The sequence below is a fragment of the Mandrillus leucophaeus genome, unplaced genomic scaffold (assembly GCF_000951045.1).
Source record: "Mandrillus leucophaeus isolate KB7577 unplaced genomic scaffold, Mleu.le_1.0 Scaffold1139, whole genome shotgun sequence".
Classification (NCBI taxonomy): domain Eukaryota; kingdom Metazoa; phylum Chordata; class Mammalia; order Primates; family Cercopithecidae; genus Mandrillus; species Mandrillus leucophaeus.
This window is the reverse complement of record NW_012099643.1, coordinates 15,635-34,878: the sequence shown is the minus strand read 5'-3', so window position 1 is coordinate 34,878 and position 19,244 is coordinate 15,635. Positions and strand designations below refer to the sequence as shown.

At 39.2% G+C, this 19,244-nt stretch overlaps 1 protein-coding gene and 1 pseudogene across 1 annotated transcript in view; one reads left to right on the top strand and one right to left on the bottom strand.

The window, feature by feature from the left end:
- LOC105551032 (zinc finger protein 506-like) overlaps positions 1 to 19,244 on the top strand; it is a 118,236-nt gene that overhangs the window by 89,223 nt on the left and 9,769 nt on the right.
- LOC105551025 lies at positions 15,151 to 17,122 on the bottom strand (annotated as a pseudogene).

Here is a 19,244-nt window from a genome sequence, read left to right as displayed (position 1 = left end):
TTTTTGTTTGTTTGTTTTTGAGACAGTCTCACTCTGTTGCACAGGCTGGAATGCAGTGGCTCAATCTCAACTCACTGTAACCTGTGCCTCTTGGGTTCAAGTGATTCTCATGCCTCAGCCTCCCAAGTAGCTAGGACTACAAGTGCGCACTACTGCACCAGGCTAGTTTTTGTATGTTTAGTAGAGATGGACTGGGCTGGTTCCAAACTTCTGGTCTTAAGTGATCCACCTGTTCTGGCCTCACAAAATGCTGGGATTATAGACATAAGCCACTGCACCCACCTGCATCAGTTTTTTTTTTTACTATAATCTGCATTTTATTAGTAGGGCTTGAAAGGTAAGAAAATATTTACAAAGGACATAAAAGAGATGTGTTTTAAAAAATTAGTGTTTAATCATATATATTCCATTTGTTAATAATTCCCATTTACCTTTTTCTTTCCCGGAATGAATTTAGGAATTTTCTCAAGTGTGTTTTTTATGACTGAATGATTTCAAACAGAATTCCAAGCCTTAGCTTTAAGAATGCTAGCTACAGCCAGGTGCGGTGGCTCACGCCTGTAATCCTAGCACTTTGGGAGGCCGAGGCGGGTGAATCACAAGGTCAGGACATCGAGACCATCCTAACCAACATAGTGAAACCCCGTCTCTACCAAAAATACAAAAATTAGCTATGCGTGGTGGCACATGCCTGTAGTCCCAGCTACTCAGGAGGCTGAGGCAGGAGAATCGGTTGAACCCAGGAGGTGAAGGTTGCAGTTAGCCAAGAACATGCCACGGCACTCTAGCCAGGATGACAGAGCTAGACTCTGTCATTTAAAAAAAAAAAAAAAACAAAGAATGCTAACTGCCAAGGAAAAAAATGGGGAAAACCTAAACCTCTTTCATTCTGCTATAGACAATGAATATATTTCCACAGGAAAATGTGGTAGATAATTGATGAGTTACATAGATTCGTCAAAACAGCAGTTCCTCTTTTTGCTGGGTAAGTTTGTGACAGTGAATGTCTCGGTTCTATATCCTGTTGTCTTGATTTCTGAGCTTAATACTAAATTATATGTGATGAAACGGGGTGCTTCTAGAAGTGTTCCCATATGACTGATTTTTTTACATTGTTTTTAATAGAAATAATAAAGTAATACATATATTATCTGAAAGAAGTAGATATATTTGCTTTTCTTATGGAGGTATAAAGTGCAAGCACCTTAGCCAGGTGCAGCGGCTCATACCTGTAATCGAGCACTTTGGGAGGCCAAGGGGGGTCGATCACTTGAGGTCAGGAGTTTGAGACCAGCCTGCCCAATATGGTGAGACCCCCCATGTCTAGTAAAAATACAAAAATTAGCCAGGTGTGGTGGTGCATGCCTGTAGTCCCAGGTACTTGGGAGGCTGAGGCAGGAGAATGGCTTGAACCCAGAATGCAGAGGTTGCAGTGAGCCTATATCATGCCATTGCACTCCAGCCTGGGCAATAGCACAAGACTTCGTCTCAAAAAAATAAAAAAAAAAATAGGCCGGGTGCAGTGGCTCAAGCCTGTAATCCCAGCACTTTGGGAGACCGAGACGGGCGGATCACGAGGTCAGGAGATCGAGACCATCCTGGCTAACCCGGTGAAACCCCGTCTCTACTAAAAAAATACAAAAAACTAGCCGGGCGAGATGGCGGGCGCCTGTAGTCCCAGCTACTCGGGAGGCTGAGGCAGGAGAATGGCGTGAACCCGGGAGGCGGAGCTTGCAGTGAGCTGAGATCCGGCCACTGCACTCCAGCCTGGGCGACAGAGCCAGACTCCGTCTCAAAAAATAAAAATAAAAAAAAAATAAAAAAAATAAAGTAAGCACCTTAAAATTTCTTTCCCTTATGTAAACGCTGTGTTTAAGTAATTTTACTGAATTTTTCAAACATTTAGTTTCAGAAACCAAGGGAATAACTCTGACATGGAAATTAAAGCTTGAACCTAGTGAATCCAAGCTAAGGGTAATATTAAACCTGCAACAGGAGGTTATTAAAGACACATTGGGGTTTTTTTGTTTGTTTGTTCGAGATGGAGTCTCGCACTGTCTCCCGGACTGGAGTGCAGTGGTGCAATCTCGGCTCACTGTGATTCTCCTGCTTTAGCCTCCTGAGTAGCTGGGATTATAGGTGTCTACCACCATGCCTGGCTAATTTTTTGTATTTTTAGTAGAGATGGGTTTTCATTATGTTGGCCAGGCTGGTCTCAAACACCTGACCTCGTGATCCACCCGCCTCGGCCTCCCAAAGTGCTGGGATTACAGGCATGACCCACCGCACCCAGCCTAAGGCCCAGTTAGTTTTGTTTGGAAAGCCTCCCCTGCAGATTTCTCAGCCTGCTCACCCCAGCCATAGAAGGAGCCCTTATTCTGAGAGAAGCTACAAAGCCCTGGAAAGTTGGGGCCCCACAGGCAGATGCAGTTAAGGTTAAGATGAAAGGAAACTGGGAGGGTCTTATTGATGATGAAGTTGTCATTGTTTTGAGGCACTTTCTAGACTTTGTAAAATAAAAGCGTTAGATTTATGTAAAAAACAAAATGAATTCCAAAAAGGTACTGCAACAGAAGGAAGTACCAACTAACTATAAGATATTTCTGGCTTGCAAAGATATAGGCAGAAAAGGAATTTCTTTCCTAGGAAGGAGCAAACAAGATTAGAAAGGAGGTGGGAGAGGAATGGTAAATGGAGGGTGAAAAAGTCAGATTTTAGACCAGAGAATGTGTTTGGTTTTTTTTATTTGTTTGTTTTGTTGTTGTTATTGTTGTTGCTTTTTGAGACAGAGTCTCCTTCTGTTCCCCAGGCTGGAGTACAGTGGTGCAATCTTGGCTCACTGCAACCTCCACCTCCTGGGTTCAAGTGATTCTCCTGCCTCAGCCTCCTGAGTAGCTGGGATTATAGGCACATACCACCACACCCAGCTAATTTTTGTGTTTTTAGTAGAGACAGGATTTAACCATGTTGGTCAGTCTGATCTGGGACTCTTGACTTCATGATCTGCCTGCCTCAGCGTCCCAAAGTACTGGGATTACAGGCATGCACCACCATGCCCAGCCCAGAGAATGTTTTACACTGAAGTCAGCATGTTCTTAAAAGGACATAAAGTGGAGTTGTATGTTGACTCAGACTGAGGGTAGCTCAAAGGTCTGGAGCCTGAAGGAGAAAGATAAATATAAGTAAAGTTTGATTGAGAAATACTTCCTTTTAGGCTAGGTGTGGTAGCTCATGACTGTAACCTCAGCACTTTGGGAAGAAGATGGAGGTGGATCACCTGACATCAGGAGTTTGAGACCAGCCTGGCCCAAATGGTGAAACTTTGTCTCTACTTAAAATGCAAAAATTATCCAGGCGTTGTTTCCAGCTCCTATAATCCCAGCTACTCTGGAGGTTAAGGCAGTAGAATTGCTTGAACCCAGAAAGCAGAGGTTGCAGTCAGCTGAGATTGTGCCACTGCACTCCAGCCTGGCAGCCTGGGTGACAGAGCGAGACTCTGGCTCAAAAAAAAAAAAGATCTTTAAGAAAGATTTTATTTTGATCATTGAAGACAAATTCAGCTGATTTTTTTAATGAGAAAAAGGAGAAAATGTTCAGAGTGTGTGTCTGGCTGTGTGACAGGTAAGAAAAGAAAGCACCATATGGCCAGGTGTGATGGCTCATGCCTGTAATCCAAGCAGTTGGGGAGGTTGAGTCAGGTGAAGCACCTGAGGTCAGGAGTTCATGACCAGACTGACCAACATGGAGAAACCCTGTCTCTACTAAAATACAAAATTAGCCAAGCATGGTGGCGCATGCCTGTAATCCCAGCTACTTGGGAGGCTGAGGCAGGAGAATCACTTGAACCCAGGAGATGGAGGTTGCAGTGAGCTGAGATCACGCCATTGCACTCCAGCCTGGGCAACAAGAGTGAAACTGTCTCAAAAAAAAAAAGGGGGGAAAGAAAGAAAACACCATCTAAGATACAATGGGAAGGATGTTTTGTTTTGTTTTGTTTTCATAAACTGTTCCTTGAGCACACAAAAATAGAGAATTTTAATAATTACAAATATTTTCTAGGATTATCTATGTGTTTCATCTTTCCCATCTCTTTTCTTTGTTCTATGCATTTCTTCCCTTTGGCTTTTCCTGGGCTGCATCTTATATATGAAACCGGTAAATGTAACTACAGTGTTTTGCTGAGTTCTGTATCTCTACCAAATTATTGAACTTCAGGGAGGTTATGGGAGTCCCCAGTTTTCAAACAGTAGCTCAGAAGCATAGATGGGCCCATGGGGTTTGTGACTAACATCTGCAGTGAGGACAATGTTGTGGGACCGAGCCCTGAATCAGGGTGTGTGCTGACTCTGGGTGGTGTCAGAATTCAAATGTTAGACAATGAGTTGTTGTTGGAGAATTGTGTGATGTTCATCAAACTCTACAGATTTGGTGCCAGAAAAAAAATATCACGGAGGCATGGCCTGGAATAAAACTCTGGGTGTTTGGGAATGGGAGGCTCTGTTCTCCTATACACAGGCTGTCACACTGCCTATTGTCCTGTGATTCCAGGTCTTCTCACAGGGTGACAGAGGACTGAAAACTTAGAGGAAAGAGCCCTGATGACACAGCCCCTTTTCTTGCAACTGCGACCACAAGATTCCCACCTACTCACAAACACACACACTAGACATTGATGTTTCCACACTCCTCCCAGGACTAGGCACCACCTTGAGGAACTTCACCACGGTATTTTTGATCCACGTGTTTCTTGCCAAAAAGCCACAAGTGTCTACAAGTCTCCTGGCATATCCCCACCCCCAGACAGTAAATCTGCAGTAGCAACCTGTTTTTTCCACCAACTTTGGGTCTGGACTACCTGTTCATAACCTCATCTGCCTGCATTCACACAGAAATAAATCAGAGTACAGCCCCACCTGGGCCACTATCTGTAGCAAAAATCAGTGCTTTCACCTACATTGCACTCTCTTCCACCCAGAGATTTTTTTTGTTTTTAGATTTTATTTTTGTTTCGGAGTACACAGGTGGGTTTGTTATACAGCTAAAATTATGTCATGAAGGCTTGATGTGCAGATTATTTTGTCCCTGAGGTACTACCTGTAGCACCAAACAGGTATGTTTTCTTATCCTTAGTCCTTCCACCCCCCACTCCCAACTACACCTCAGTGTCTGTTCTCCTCTTCGTCTTCATGTGTTCTCGTTATTTAGCTCTTACTTATAAATAATAACATGCATTTGGTTTTCTGTTTCTGCATTAGATTTTGTTTGTTTATTGTTCATTTTGTTTTGTTTTTGTAAAGGAGTTTTGCCCTTGTTGCCCAAGCTGTACAATCTCTGCTCACCTCAACCTTCGTTTCCTGGGTTCAAGCAATTCTCCTGCCTCAGCATCCCAAGTAGCTGGGACTACAGGCAGGCGCCACCACGTCTGGCTACTTTTGTAGGGATGGGGTTTCTCCATGTTGGTCAGGCTGGTCTCAAACTCCCAACCTCAAGTGATCTGGCTGCCTCGGCCTCCCAAAGTGCTGGGATTACAGATGTGAGCCACCACACCTGGCCTCTGCATTAATTTTCTAAGCATAATGGTCTCCAGCTTCATCGATGTTATTGTGAAGGACACGATTGTTTTTTATAGTGGCCGCAGAGTATTCCATGATATTTATGTATCATATTTTGTTTTTACTAAATCTTTTATTTAATTTTATTTTTGGAAACAGGTTTATTGCCCTAGCTAGAGTGCCATAGCATGATACTGCTTTACTTTAGCCTCAACCTCCCAGGCTCAAGCAATTCTCTCGTACCTCATTTTCCCAAGTAGCTGGGACTATATGTGTGCATTACCATGCCTGGCCAGTTTTTCTTTTTGTGTTTTCCGTGGAGACAGGATTTTGCCATGTTGCCCAGGCTGGTCTCAAACTTCTAAGCTCAGGCAATCCCACCTGCCTTGGTCTTTCAAAGTGCTGGGATTACAGTCATGGGCCACCGCATCTGACCATACTATGTTTTCTTTATCCATTCTACCATTGATAGGCATTCAGGGCCTGTCCATGTCTTTGCTATTTCGAATAGTGCTGCAATGAACATGCATGTGGGTGTGTCTTTATAATATAACAATTTATATTCCCTTTGGCGTATACCCAATTAGAGGTTCTTGGGTTAAATGATAATTCTTTTTTTAGTTCTGTGAGGAATCACCACACTGCTTTTTACGGTTCTTGAACTAATTTACACTCCCACAAGCAGAGTATAAGCATTCCCTTTTCTCTGCAAACTTTCCAGCATCTGTTATTTTTTGACTTTTTAAAAATAGCCCTTCTGACTTTCTGATGTGGTATCTCATTGTGGTTTTTCTTTTAATTTCTCTAATGATTAGAGATGAGCATTTTTTTATATGCTTGTTAGCCACATGTATGTCTTCTTTTGAAAACCATCTGTTCATATTTTTTTACCTACTTTTTAATGAGGTTGTTGTTTTTTTTGTAAACTTACGGTTTTTTTTTTTTTTTTTAGATGGAGTCTTGCTGTGTTGCCTAGGCTGGAGTGCAGTCAATCTCGGCTTACTGCAACCTCTGCCACCTGGGTTCAAGAAATTCTCCTGCCTCAGCCTCCTGAGTAGCTGGGATTACAGGCACGTGCCACCACACCTGGCTAAATTTTGTATTTTTAGCAGAAGTGGGGTTTCAGCATCTTGGCCAGGCTGGTCTTGAACCAACCTCATGATCCACCCATCTTGGCCTCCCAGAGTGCTGGGATTGCAGGTGTGAGCCACCATGCCCGGCCTAACTTGTTTAAGTTCTTAATAAATTCTGGATATTAGACCTTTGTCAGAGACAAAGTTTGCAAATATTTTCTTCTATTCTGTAGGTTGTCTGTTTACTCTGTTAATAGTTTCCTTTGCTGTGAAGAAGCTCTTAAGTTCAAGTAGGTCCCATTTGTCAATTTTTACTTTTGTTGCAGTTGCTTTTGGTAGATTTATCATGAAGTCTTTGCCAGTTTCTTTGTCTAGAATTGTATTTGCTAGGTTATCTTGTAGAGTTTCTTATAATTTTAAGTTTTACATTTAAGTGTTTAATTTTTCTTGAATTGATTTTTGTATATGATGTAATGAAGGGGTCCAGTTTCAGTCTTCTACATAGTGCTAGGTAGTTATTCCAGCAACATTTATTAAACAGATAATTCTTCCCACATTTCTCTTGTCAGCTTTGTCAAAACTCTGCTGTAGGAGGGTGCCATTATTTCTGGGCTCTCTATTCTGTTGCGTAGGTCTTGTGCACTCATGGATTTTTTTTTTTGTAACATATTTCTCTCTTCTGCTTTTTCCCTTATAAACATTTTTTCAAGTGCATACAGTGTGCAAAATTCAGATGTCCAAGGGTTCAAACACTCTTTATAAAGTTCCAAAGAAAGATTTTGCTATTCTCTTTTCTTAATGCATTTAGATTATATGTAGATTTTTTCTCCGCTTTTTTGAAACATATGTAAATCATATTAACAGCTAAATAAACCTTTTGTCATTTTTTCTGACTCCAGATTATCTTTATCTAGTACTTCAGATTTTTTGCTTTCTTTTTGCTTCTGAAAAGTTTTTTCATTTTTAGTCCTTTAAAGTAGACACTGATTTGTTTACATAAAAACTCATTTTAAGAGCACACAGAAGCTTAGCACAAAGATAGGATTAAATTTTACAATACAGAATGATAAAGAGTAAAAGATACCAAGTTTCTTTGACAGAAACCTGATTATCCAAGGTAATTATCCAATATTTGTAGGCTGAAGTGCTTGTACTGCAAAAGCAAGAGCAGTTCAGTGTATAACTGAACAGTGGAGTCTGTAGTTGTACCTTGCTTTTTATTTATTACTTCAGAACATTTAGCATAGTTATGTGTAGTATTTGTAGACAAACTGCATTCATATAAATTAAACAGGTTTTTCTTTTTTTGAGACAGAGTCTCACTATGTTGCCCCGGCTGGAGTGCAGTGGTCTGATCTCAGCTCACTGCAACCGCTGTCTCCTGAATTAAAGCGATTCTCCTGCCTTAGCCTCCCGAGTAGCTGGGACTACAGCTGCGTGCCACCATGCCTAAGTTTTTGTATTTTTAGTAGAGATGGGGTCTCACCATGTCGGCGACCTTGATCTTGATCTCCTGACCTCAGGTGATCCACCCGCCTCACTCTTTCAAAGTGCTGGGATTACAGGCATGAGCCATAAACAGTATTTTCTATAATTATATGCATGTAAATCTGCAATACTTACTTTGAATGAATCACTTAAATGGTTATTTTAATATTGTTATTTATACTTTTGAAATATAAAATGTTTTAACTAAAGTATAGTTGCCTTTTTTTTTTTTTTTTTTTGAGATGGAATCTCACTCTTTCACCCAGGCTGGAGCACAGGGGTGCCATCTCATCTCACTGCAACCTCTGCCTCCTCGGTTCAAGTGATTCTTCTGCCTCAGCCTCCTAGGTAGCTAGGATGACAGGCATGTTCCATCATGCCTGCCTAAATTTTTTTTTGTATTTTCAGTAGAGATGGGGTTTCACCATATGGGCTAGGCTGGTCTCGAACTCCTGACCTTGTGATCTGCACACTTCGGCCTTGCAGAGTGCTGGGATTACAGGCATGAAACACTGCACCTGGCTATATTTGCAATTTTTTAAAATGCTACGTACATTATGACTAGTTCATTAAAATTATGCATACTTAGATACTTATATCTAATATCCAAAGAAAATTTACTACCAAATTGTTAGAGTAGATATTAGTGTGACATGTTTATTTATTGAATAGGGATAATTATGAGTAAACACTACTTTAGTATCTTTTATTTCACTAAATTGGTATACTGCATTACAAGAAAAATAAAGACAGGTGATGTGGCCACCCAAAAACCATAATAGCTATTCAATTAACTATGTTACAAGTTCTAATATATTCCACTATATGAACACAGAGTCTATGTCTTCATCAAAAAGAGTTGTTGGAAGTTGTCAGATGTATTTCAATATAGAACTCCATTCAATGGCTAGGAGATGAGAGAGCAGCAGAGATGGAAACTTATTACTCTGATAATCTGCCCCCTTTTTTCATAATGCTCATGTTTCTCATGCTTAGAGTAGCTGTACACCTTGGGTGTCTAGAGAGAAAGTGCTTTTAGGGAATATTTTTTGACTAACTTGATCTATTTTATGTCTAATCTGACCTTTTTCTTAAGATGTTTTGAACTGTTTTCTCTCAACATAATCTGGCTCAGATAAATATCTGTTTTTCTCTCCAATGCTTTGGGTGTCTGTTTCAGAAGCTCTATTAGTATCCTATCATGTCTGAATGAGGTGGGCTACCACAGTGAGAACTTTTGGAGCTATCTCTATCAGGACTCATGCTGGAAATTCAGCAGTATTTTTCCATGTCACTACTATACGTAGAAACTGTGGCCGAAACACTGCTCACATTCCCATTGTTGTGAAGGTATAATTCTACCAAGGAGGCCTGCAGGCTCTGCTCCTGCAACTCAGGCTTCACTCTGATGTGACACTAGAGTGCTGTTGTGGCAAATGGGGTTCACGTAAACCGTGAGCTATGCTGTGGGTTGTGCCTCAGTGGCAGATGGTAGAGGTCAAGAGAGGACACTAGCAACTAGCAGAAAGCAAGCAGAAGTGCTGTAGCCCAGTGCCAGGGAGTACAGAGCCACTGCTCTAAAATGTAAATAGCCAAAAATATAGAACCCTATTCAACCATTTTTGTAGCAGAGTGAGAGCCTACCTACCCTCAGCAGGCACCTGGCTTCAAGCTGCTAAACCAACTCCTATTATGACATTGTGAAAAGTTTATTTGTCATTGAATATAAGCAATTAGCATACACAGATGGCCTCATCAATCTCCAGGTGAATTTGGGATGAACTATGTATGACATGGTGCTGAAAATTCTTCTACTTTTGGACTAATTATGGTGACCATCTTTCTGTATTTGCAGTCTCTTAAACAGATTGACTATGATGCATGTCACATTCAAGTTCAATTGTATAATAAAACCATTTTCTTTCTGTTATTGTGGAGTTTCTCTGGGGCTGGAGAAAATTTTTCTTTTAATTATTGTTTCCAAACACAGTCTAGAATTACCAGACATGATATAAACACATAATATGCCAGCCAAAATTTACTGTAGAGGGGACTTTCCCTCTCAGGCTTCCAGTCAACCTACACTTGTGCAGTCAAGTGCATGTTGTCCCCTAAATATGCAGGCAGAATTTTGTCTCTGCCTATTTGCTATCTATAGTCCTCTACAGTCACTTCTACAGAGGCTAGATCAGATTTATACAAACTTCAGAGGGCAGCAATCAATCATTTTACCTCTTTCAATGACTCTTATATCTTCAGACCTGAAACTGATACAGAAACTATGTAGCCCAGAAACTCAATTAGAATAACATATGTGCATTCAGTAGACACAGAGACATGTGAAGCTCCACTTTCCCCTTCCTCCTTTAAAGTGCTCACAAATGTGCAGGTAACACCTGCTGCTACTCCAACCATTCAGGCCCTAAATCTGCAGCTCAAATTTTGAATTCAGGTCTTGAGATTTGGGAAATGAAAAACTTTTGTCTAAAAAATGCAAATCCTTTTGTTTCTCAAACTCAGAGAGATGTTAAAATGAAAGCGCAGTTATGTATTTCTCCCCGCTTTGAACTATGTATTCATCTCTTGAACTTGTTCACTATTTTTACAAGTAGTTATAAATTAAACTAATAATGCCACATTGGACACTATCCCATACCCTAAACCATAACAATATATATCTAATCAATAATCAATGCTGTTTCTGTAAATATATAAAAATTTCTGACAAACAACTTTGTATCAATTTTTAACAGTAGGTTGTATTGACATCTTTAATAAATATTTTCACCCCGAGGAAAAATATGTTGAAGAGTGTTTTATATTCTCATATTTTTAAATTTGCCAGTTTGACTTTTGGTTTTAATTCCTACTTTCATTTAGTTTTTGTTAGAAAATACACAGTTTATAATTTTAGTCTTTTAAACTGATTTGTTATTGTTTTGAGACAAGATCTTAACATCACCAAGGCGGGAGTGCAGTGGGATAATTTTGGCTCACTGTAGCCTCCGCCTCCTGGGCTCAAGTGATCCTTTCATGTCGGTTTTCTGAGTAGCTAGGACTACAGACATGCACTACCATGTCTGACTAATTGTTTGCTTGTTTGTAGTGTTAGGATCTCACTATATTTCCCAGGCTGGTTTCAAACTTTTGGCCCCAATGGATCCTCTTACCTCAGTCTCTCAAAGTGTTAGGATTATAGGCAAGAGCCACTCCACCCAGTCAGTATTTTTAAATTTAATAAATCTTGCTATGTGTCCTGACAGAATATACCAGATGCAAATAAAAACATTGTGTATTTTCTTGTTTTTGATTGGAGTGTTTTGTATGTGTCTGTGAAGCTGAATTGGTCTAAAATACAGTTTGGATGTCCATGTTGTCCAAACCTCATGCTGCAGTGTAAATCCTCAATGTTGGTTCTGGGACCTAGTTGAACATGTTTGGGTCATGGAGGCAAATTTCTCATGAATGACTTGGTGCATCCTCTTGGTAACCAAAAAGTTTACACTCTATTAATTCAAAAGAGAGCAGTTTTCAAATGAGGGCAAATTTCTCATGAATGGCTTGGTATGTCCTCTTGGTAACCAAAAACTTCACACTCTATGAATTCAAAGGAGAGCTGGTTCATTAAAAGAACCTGAGTCCTTCACCTCACACTTGCTCTGTCTCTTACCATAGAATATGTCCAGTTACTCTTTACCTTTCAGCATGATTTTAAGCTTCCTGAAATCCTCACCAGAAGCAGATGCTGCCGCACACTTCTTATACCGTCTGCCAAGCTGTGAGCCAAGTAAACCTTTTTTCTTTATAAATCATGCACTCTCAAGTGTTTCTCTGTACACAAAATAATTCATAGTCTATAATGTTGTCTAAGTTTTCTGTTTCTTATTTTTATCTAAACTTTCCATTTATTATTGCAAATGGGGCTTTGATGTCTACAATTATTATGTTGCTATGTATGTCTTGCTTTACTTTGTCAAGAATTGCTTTATATATTTTGAAGTCCTGGTGTTATATATGCATATACATATAGATAGATAAATATTATAATTATAGATTCCTGCTAAATGAACTCACTTTACCATAATATAATATTAGTCTTGATCTCACAGTATTACTTGACTTAAAGCATATTATGTATAATATAATTATGGCCACTTCACTCAATTGAGTTTACTATTTTCATGGAATATACATTTTTTTCATTCTGTTACATTCAGCCTATTTGACTCAATGCTAAAGTGAATCTCTTGTAGGCAGCATAGTGTATGCTTTTTAAAAAACCACTCAGGCATTCTATTTTTTTCTTTATATAATTTTATTTATTTATTTATTTATTTTTGTTATTTATTTATTTCTTCTTTTTTTGAGACATAGCTTTGCTCTTATTGCCCAAGCTGGAGTACAATGGAGCAATCTCGGCTCACCAAAACCTCCGCCTCCCAGGTTCAAGCGTTTCTCTGGCCTCAGCCTCCCTAGTAACTGGGATTACAGGCAGGAGCCACCATGCCTGGATAAATTTTTTTGTATTTTTAGTAGAGACGAGGTGTCTTCATGTTGGTCAGGCTGGTCTCAAACTCCCGACCTCAGGTGATCCAACCACCTCGGCCTCCCAAAGTGCTGGGACAACAGGGGTGACCCACCGTGCCCGGCCTTAATTTATTTTTTGAGATGAAGTCTCACTCTGTCACCCAAGGTGGAGTGCAGTGGCACAATCTCGGCTCACTGCAGTGAGCAGTGCCACTGCACTTCAGCTTGGGTGACAGAACGAAACTCCATCTCAAACAAAAGCAAACAAAGCAAAAACCAAAAAAGAGAAGGAAGGAAGTGGATTACTCACAATAACTACAATATGGAATTAACCTAAGGTTTCATCAATAGGTGGAGAAGGAAAATGTGGTGTATGTACACAATGCAATGCTATACAGCCCTTAAAAATAAGCTTGTTATTTGCAACAACATTCATAAACCCAAAAAGTATGCTAAGCAAAATAAGCCAGCAGAGAAAAACACACAAAACAAAAAATCCTTTTTTTTTTTTTTGAGAGGTAGGTTAGCTCTTGTTACTAAGGCAATGGTGCAGTGACATCATCTCAGCTCACTGCAACCTCTGTCTCCTAAATTCAAGCAATTCTCCCGCCTTAGCCTCCCCAGTACCTGGGATTACAGGCGCCCGCCACCATGCCTGGATAATTTTTATATTTTTAGTAGAGATGGGGTTTTGCCATGTTGGCCAGGCTGTTCTCAAACTCCTGACCTCAAGTGATTCACCCACCTCGGCCTCCCAAAGTGGTGGGATTACAGGCATAAGTCACCACGCCCAACTCACATAATCCTATTTCCATGTAAAGTGTTAAAAAAAAATTTAAACTTGCCGGGCGCAATGGCTCACACCTGTAATGTCAGCACTTTGGGAGGCCGAGGCAGGCAACTCATGAGGTGAGGAGTTCGAGACCAACATGGTGAATCCCCGTCTCTTCTGAAAATACAAAAATTAGCCAGGTGTGGTGGCATGTGCCTGTAATCCCAGGTACTCAGAAGGCAGAGGCAGGAGAATTGCTTGAACCCGGGAGGTGGAGGTTGCAGTGAGCCGAGATTGCACCACTGCCTTCCAGCCTGAACAACAGAGGAAAACTCTGTCTCAAAAAAAAAAAAAAAAAAAAAAATTAAAACTCATGGAAGTAGAGAGTACAATAATGAAAAAACAACAACAAAAAAAAAACACATCCCCTGTGGGGTTTTTTGGTCTGGTTAAGAGAGCTTCTTTATGATATTTCAGGGATTATATTTTCTTTCATCTTCTGCATCCTTCTGTTCTTCAGCCAATGGATAAAAAAGATACAGAGAAGACACGTTTGCTTTTTATCCACTTCCACTCAGTATTAGTCAATGTGGTTACAGCTGAGAATAGCAGTTTTCTGGCAGGACAGCCACTTCTAAGCAATAAACAACACACTGAAAAAACAGTCTAAATCTTTCATAACAAGCTAATGGATTTTAAGAAAAACAAGTGTAGGCATCAACAATGCTTGTGGTAAAATAAAGATTCATTTAGTTGATTTCTATTGAGCTCTGATAATATTTGATCAAAAGCTAGCTAGTATAGAGCAAAAAAGGAATATTATTCAAAATAAGAATATTGTGAATGGTTTAGTCAATATAAGTAAAAATATGACCTCACACTAATAGTCTCACCTATAGTTGTACAACATCAAATGCTATTTTTTATTTAAAATTTTGTTTCATATAAAAATTCAATGTATATCACCCTCCTTTGGCCATTTCAATACCTTCTCCATTTTCTATCAGTGGAAAACAGGACAGCAGGTCCCAGAAAAGCAAGTGGTGTTACTGCTGCTTTAACAGTGATCATGAAGAGCACTTGTTTAGGTGCTACTCACATGTCAAACACTGTTAATTGCCTTAAAGTACTGGTTTCTAAAATTGACTGGTAATATAAAATTATTAACTAAGAAGACTTTATCTTATTCAAATATGTTTTATGGGATTTCATTGACATTTAAGTGTCTGAATTATCTGGAATACTGAAATTTTCCATGAACCCAAATTGAGTACTATAATCTTTTACTAAAAGCTTTTCTGAGGCAGAACAAGATTTATATAACCAGCCTGGCAAACATGGTGAAACCCTGTCTCTACTAAAAATACAAAAACTAGCCAGGCATGGTGGTGGGCCTCTGTAATCCCAGCTAATCAGGAGACTGAGGCAGGATAACGGCTTGAACCCAGGAGGCAGAGGTTGCAGTGAGCTGAGATCATGCCATTGCACTCCAGTCTGGGTGACAAGAGTAAAATTCATCTCAGAAAAAAAAAAAGAATTGAGAACTTGTTATAGGCTTTGCCACATTCTTCACACTTGTAGGGTTTCTGTTTGGTATGAATTATGTGTAATAAGGGTTGAGAACTTCCTTAAAAAGCTTTGTCACATTCTTAATATTTGTAGGGTTTATGTTCCATATAAATTCTCATATTTAGTAAGAGTCGAAGGCTGGTTAAAGGCTTTCCCACATTCAACACATTCATATGGTTTCTCTCCAGTATGAATTATGCTTATTAAGGGTTGAGGAACATTGAAAAGATTTGCCCACGTTCTTCACTATGCAGGGTTTCTGTCTAATATGAATTATCTTGTGTTTATTTGGGGCTGAGGACCAGTTAAAAGCTTTGCCACATTCTTCACATTTGTAAGGCTTCTTTTCAGTGTGAATTATCTTATGTTCAGTTAGAGTTGAGAATGCAGTAAAGGCTTTGCCACATTCTTCACACTTGTAGGGTTTCTCTCCAGTATGAACTCTCTTATGTTTAGTAAGGTTTGAGGAACGGTTAAAAGCTCTGCCACATTCCTCACATTTGTAGGATTTCTCTCCAGTATGAATTATCTCTTAATAAGGGTTGAGGATGAAATAAAGACTTTGCCACATTGATCACACTTGTATGCTTTCTCTCCAGTATGTGTGGGGAAAAAGAGAGATCAGACTGTTACTGTATCTGTGTAGAAAGAAGTAGACATGAGAGACTCCGTTTTGTTCTGTACTAAGAAAAATTCTGCCTTGAGATGCTGTTAATCTGTAACTCTACCCCCAACCCTGTGCTTGCAGAGACCTGTGCTGTGTTTACTCAGGGTTTAATGGATTTAGGGCTATGCAGGATGTGCTTTGTTAAACAAGTGCCTGAAGGCATTGTTTGTTAAAAGTCATCACCATTCTCTAATCTCAAGTACCCAGGAACACAAACACTGCGGAAGGCCACAGGGACCTCTGCCTAGGAAATCCAGGTATTGCCTCTTGGGAAGTTTCCCTGATCATCCCCCAGCCCGACACCCATAAAGGGTCTGTGCTGAGGAGAATTAGTAAAAGAGGAAGGCCTCTTTGCAGTTGAGCTAGAGGAAGGCATCTGTCTCCTGCTCCTCCCTGGGCAATGGAATGTCTCGGTATAAAACCTGATCGTATGTTCTATTTACTGAGATAGGAGAAAACCGCCTTAGGGCTGGCGGTGAGACGTGCTAGCAGCAATGCTGCTCTTTAATGCACGGAAATGTTTGTGGAGATGTTTGCATACACGCACATCAAAGCACAGCACCTTTCCTTAAACTTATTTATGACACAAAGATCTTTGTTCACATGTTTTCCTGCTGACCTTCTCCCCACTATTACCCTATTGTCCTGCCACATCCTCCTCTCCGAGACGGTAATGATAATGATCAATAAATACTGAGGGAACTCAGAGACCAGTGCCGGCACGCCCTATGCTGAGCGTCGGTCCCCTGGGCCCACTTTTCTTTCTCTATACTTGTCTCTGTGTCCCTTTCTTTTCTCAAGTCTCTCATTCCACCTGAGAAATGCCCACAGGTGTGGAGGGGCTGGCCACCCCTTCAAGTATGAATTTTCTAATGTGAAAAAAGGGTTGCAGACTGGTTAAAAGCTTTGTCACATTCTCTACATCTGTAGGGTTTCTCTTCAGTATGAATTGTCTTATGTGTGTTAAACTTACAGGACTGCTTATAGGCTTTGCCACATTCTTCACATTTGTAGGGTTTCTCTCCAGTATGAATTTTCTTATGTTTAGTAAAGATTGAGAACGTACTAAAGCCTTTGCCACATTCTTCACATTTGTAGGGTTTCTCTCCAGTATGAATTTTCTTATGTGTAGTAGGGGTTGAGGACTGGTTGAAAGCTTTGCCATGTTCATACACATTTAAAAGGTTTTTTTTTCCCCCCAGTATATCTTATCTTATGTCTGTTTGTATTCGAAAATTTATGAAAGATTTTCCCATATTCATCACATTGAAATATTTTGCTCTGGGTAGTTGTTAAACGTTGGTTAAGTCCATTATAACCTATTTTGTGCACCTTACACTCATCCACACTTTCACAGCCTTTTTTTACTGTAAATTGTCACGTCTACATTTTTCATATCTTCTCAGTATCACTTTTTGGAAAGAATCTTTTGTATTCTGCTCTGGCCAAAGTCTTCAGCAAAGTGAGAACACATAACTGAAAGAAACAATAAAAACACATTACTTCAGTTACTAGACTCAGATATATATACTTTACAAATCTAACCTATAAAGCTGTACAAACTACATAAGATGACATAGCAAAATACCACAAGCTGTAATTTGTTTCTGAACATATAAATGTAATAAAAACATACTGACCAAAATACATTTGTAAAATGTAAAATGTATAATGAGTATAATGCAAAGAGCCACATAGAAGAAAAAGAAAACTCTGTTACTTATACACAACACAGCTTTTCCTTCTCTCCAGTATAACATTGTGCCTTTAAAAGTAAATTGCCAGTGGGGCACGATGTCTCACACCTGTAATGCCAGCACTTTGGGAGGCCAAGGCAGGTGAATCACGAGGTCAAGTGTTCAAGACCACCCTGGCCAAGATGGTGAAACCCCTTCTCTACTAAAAACAAAAAATTAGCCAGGCATGGTAACCGGTACCTGTAATCCAGCTACTTGGGAGGCTGAGGCAGAAGAATTACTTAAACTGTGGAGGTAGAGTTGTTAGCCAAGATCATGCCACTGTACTCTAGCCTATGTAACAGAGTGAGACTCTGTCTCTCTCACACACACACAAATGTAAGTTGCCAACTCCTGGTTTCTTTTTTAAAAAGCAAGAAAAATATTGGTACATACATCTTTATTTCTGGCTTCTGGGGCTTTTTTAGACACTGGTTAATGTCTCCCATGACATAAAACGCTGAAAGAAATGGTGATATATATTGGAATGACAGTTTGAGTCTGCTGAGTCTAAAGGTTAATATTAAGAAAGCAGAGAAACTGCAGTACGCTAAACAGGAGACAGATGTAGCTAGCAAGTGATTACTGATTATTAAGAAGAAATATGAATAAACCAATTTAACTAAACAATAAACACAAAATTTTAGATAAGACACATCCTAAAAACAGGTTTGAGAAATTCCCAGAATCTCTAGCCAAGACAATTGATTTCATACTATGCCAGGATAAAGCTATATTATAAAGATTTTAACAGGTAGCTCTTTGTTAATGTCAAATCTCCATCAAAGATTACAATGTATACAAAATATTAGGCAACATGGCCCATCAAAAAAATTATAAAATAAGTTGAATAATATTCAGGAAATGAGATCGGAACACAGACAACTACTGAACATCAGAAAAATGAGGATAACAACAAAAAATGTTAATAGCAGAAAACAAAAATTGTGGATGTAAAAAGTAACTGAAAAATTTCTTAAAAGTCAGAAAAAATGAGGTAAACATGAAGAAGCTGAACAAAGTAGGCTACACCCAAACATATATTTATAACATACATACACATAAACATAATTTTAAAAATCACAGATAAGAACAGAATATTGGGAGCTGCAAGATAAAAATGATGGTCATTTATAAGCATAGTCTCATGAGATAACCAGTGAATTTATCAAAAAATTTTTGCAGATCAGAAGGAAACTGTGATATTGTCAAAATTATATATATATTTTTAAAAGCTGTCAAGTGGGAATACACCATAAGCAGAATTGTACTACCAAATAAAAAGAAGTCCTTCCAAAATAACCAAATCATGAGAAAGCATATTGGCACTGCATATGCCCAACATATCAAGAATGCTGAAAGGAGTTTCTTCCACAGAAAATAACATAATGCAAGAAAACAACACATAATCATATGAAAATATCTGGGAAAGATACACACATACATAAAAATGGAATTTCTTAACATTATCATAATGGTACAGAAAACATTTTTAATTATTCTCTAAACTTTAAAAGATAAAAGTATAGAAATTATAAACATCCATTAATGAATATACAACATAAAAATATAATTAGTAAAATCAATAACAAAGTTAAAGGCAGATGTAATAATGAGGAATTTTTGTATGCAACTGAAGTTAATTTTTTACCGCATTAAAATATATTGTTGGATCTTTTAGAGGTTTTAGGTAATCCTAAAGTTACCACTAGTAAAATATCCGAATATTGGCCGGGCGCAGTGGCTCACGCCTGTAATCCCAGCACTTTGGGAGGCTGAGGTGGGAGGATCACGAAGTCAGGAGATGGAGACCATCCTAGCTAACATGGTGAAACCCCATCTCTACTAAAAAAATAAAAA